Source organism: Solanum lycopersicum, chromosome 9 (assembly GCF_036512215.1).
Source record: "Solanum lycopersicum chromosome 9, SLM_r2.1".
Taxonomy (NCBI): Eukaryota; Viridiplantae; Streptophyta; class Magnoliopsida; order Solanales; family Solanaceae; genus Solanum; species Solanum lycopersicum.
This window is the reverse complement of record NC_090808.1, coordinates 13,240,391-13,244,159: the sequence shown is the minus strand read 5'-3', so window position 1 is coordinate 13,244,159 and position 3,769 is coordinate 13,240,391.

The window sequence follows — 3,769 nt, the reverse complement described above, 5'->3', positions numbered from 1 at the left end:
ATATCTTCTACTACAAAATCTCCAAGAAAGTCTTGCTAAAATCTCTGAGAAATCCTCTCGTAGTAGTTGTTTCTCTCAAACTTTTCTTCCTCACTTTTTTAATACCTTTTCCTCTCTAGAAAAAATTAATTTAAACAAGTCTGAAGTGTAATTGCTTGAGACCACTAGGCGAGGTTAGTCGGGCTTTGTTGACGGATTGGCGACTCACCGATTATTCTTCATCTTGCCTTCACTTTTTACTTCTTTCTGGTCTAACTACTTTAACTTTAGGCAATCCAAATTGAGATCAATGAATGATTCAGAGGGTCGCCTGTTTTTCTTCTATCTAACCCATAAGCACTTGTTTACATTTTCTTTTATCTTACTAATTTATATATCATATTTATTAATTTTACATAAAAAAGATTATATATAAAGTATAAAGAATATATCACAATCATTATAACTTACTAAAGATGTTGTGTTAATAAGAGTTTTCAAGATATATTATCAAACAAACTTTATCGTAGGATATAGAAGGCTATGAAGTGAACAAAGATAAATGTTTTCAGTGCTACCGATTTCGCAAAATCCCTATTTGCACAACAAATGCAAGAGAAAATAACAAATTATTTTTGACATTGTAAAATTTGTCTGGAGGATACAATCTTGGAAAATTTGAATGAACCTACTTATGAAAATGTCATTCATGAACTTGAGGTCATGATTAATAATCTCGGTATAGAATGGATGTCAATGACCTGTTGGATTATCCGTGTGAAAGTGATATATGTTCAGAGGTCCAGAGCTTAGAAGAAATTGTAGATACCATCAGAAAAAGCAATGTTGATGAGAATGTTAAAGATGATACTATACCTTTGGAACCAGTTATGTGTAAGAAAACACTTGTCGCATCTAGAATTGTTTAAAATTTTATGGTGCAGTTCAAAAGGACAACACTGATTCTCTTGGATGCAATAAGAAAAGTGATGGAAAAACTTCAACTAGATTTAAATTTTAAGAAAAATCAGAACACAATAAAATTATATTTCACTAAATTGTCTTACATATTTGTACTTTTAATGAAATTGATAAGTTTGTGGTCAGATTGAAAGTTGATGAAAACATGGGGGGGGGGGGGGATGCAACTAGAAAGTTTGTTAATAGGGCATTAGTATTAATGAATAGCAACATTTGTAGTAGCATTTCTCTGTTTCTCTACTTGGCTGAACAAATTAATGTTTATTTAGCAAAGGCGAAACACCCTTTTGGAGATCTCAAAGAGACTAAATTTTGGACAATCCAACTTATTTTACACCATAACCCATTTATTCCCCCTTTATCATCACTTATATCGAACCCATATTCTCGATTTTATCTCTTTCTATTAGTTGATAATACAGAGAAATGGTAACCCTTTATTCTTCTCCTTCCATAAATTGTTCCAGGGTTTTTTCATCTTACTCCAATTTTTCTTCAATTGGCTTCTACAATTTGCACTTGTTTCTCACCAAAATTACCCCCAGTTTAGCTCCAACATTTTATAACTTTAGGCGGTGTTGTAGAGATTTGGAGATTTTTCGAGTGCCATCGGTGATCATCAGGTCTTAATATCTTCATTCCTTTAGCTTGCTTTGTTCCTTTTTGCACATTAGTGTCCGTGCTTCGTTCAAAAATCTCAATACCTGAAAATTAAGGATTTTACATCATTTATTGGCATAAAACATGCATTTGAGGACACTAAATCTATTAAAATAAATTCTTAAATGAGTCCAAAACATGGACTCAAAAAACCTCTTACTTAAAGTTTTTTGTCCTCTAGTAAAAGTCAAGTTCAGCAATTCAAAAAGGATGTCTCAAACAATGCTACATAAGACTCAATCATGAATGTTGTCACGCCCCAAGCCTACACCCTGGGCGAGACTATCACTCGAAAACTGTTATTGTCCCCAAGCAAACCTTGGCCTGAATTACTTACTCAACGGAAGACATCAACATAAGAGATAACGTCAAATAAAGAACTTATGAAAAATCTTAGTATGTCTATAAAGAAAGCATTCAAACGAGCCAAAATGTCTATTCAAGTCTCACAATAAAATATCTGATACAAAGCTAAAAAACTCATAATTAACTGTCTGGCAATCTATGAATCCTCTAAAAAAACTAAGATGGACGTTGGGACAAGCACCACAACATCCTAATGAACTAATATAATAAATTAAAGAAATAAAAAGGAGTCCTCTTAAATGAAAAGGCTCACCAACTGACTCTGGAGTGCTCACTAAATCAACGATGCGCTGCGTCTTGGTCCTGGTCACATGTGTCTGCATCATAAGATGATGCAGGCAAATTGACATTAGTATATTAAATGTACGAGTATGCGAGATGGAATGCTAAACATAATATAGACTTGAAAAGAGTGTTAAAGAAACACTTACCTTGGCTTTACTTAACTTAATTGAAATCGACTAAATTCAATATAAAGTAGTGTAAATAAATGCAGTATAAATTTAAAACATGATTTTCAACTCTGTGTATTTATAAATACAATGAAAACTCTATATGGATGCAATGATATAATATGAACTCTATAATATATATTTATATATATATATATATAGATAGATAGATAGATAGATAGATAGATATACATACATATATTTTTGATGTATATAAAAATACAAAATACTCATGTGGGAGTTTCTCTAATCGAAAACCATCACGTAGAAGCTATTGTGATGATAAAGCTCTCTCCCATATCAGTGCTCAATACTACTCCCAAAATATGATACTGGATCTTACCTTTAAAAATATACTTCTTCATTTGGAAACTTTTCCCCTCTTTCTTAATTGTGAAAACATTTACTCTTTTCTGAAAACTAGCTCAAAGGCTCTTTGGAAATCTCAGTTTCCGCTCTTATTTAAATGTGAAAAACATTTAAAACTTCTTGGGAATACTTATTTCCCATATACTTCTTTGAAGAAAAGAACTTCAAATCTGAACTATTTGCTCAACTTTGTAACTGAAGTATTAAAACAAGCTAAAACGTTTGTGAAAGACTTTTGAAAAAATTTAAGTGTCTATGGTGACTTAACTCTTGACTTCTTGACTTGACTTTTAACTTCTTGACTTGACTCTTAACTTATTGACTTGACTCTTGACATTTCTTGAATTGAATTATGGATTCATGAATCGTGATTTGTGATAAGAATCTCATGATTCTTAGGAATGATTTTAGATAGAAAGAACAAGCTTCTTTTAGAATAATCAATAAGAACTTGAATAGAAACCTTGAAACCCTAGCTTGAAGGTAAATGAAGAGAAACTTTCTTGAGATTCTTGAATTAGTTTCTTGAAATCTCTATGGCCAAGATTCTGATTTTCATTAGTAAAGATAAAAACTGATTGTTTTGAAGCTTTTACTAGTCAAAAAAATCGTTTATGGTTTTCTTGGAGGTAAAAAAACAAAAAAAACCTTTTTTAATGTTTTCCCATCAGTTAATTTGTAACAACATTGTATTGGTTACTAAAATAGTCATAACCTTTTACTTAGAAATTGGGCTGACACGAAATTGGTGGCTGCGGAAAGTAGATTCAATTACCTATGATTGGATAAGTTATGTCTCAACTAAACTCTTATATTCTAAGAGATATGGTCGTTTTAATTTTACGCAAGTAGAATCTTATATCCAAACTTAATCGATAAGGAAACTTCAAGAACTCAATTTCTAAGCTTTCAATAACTCAAATTCACTTAAATAAATCATGATTGAGGCGTGGGTGAACTTA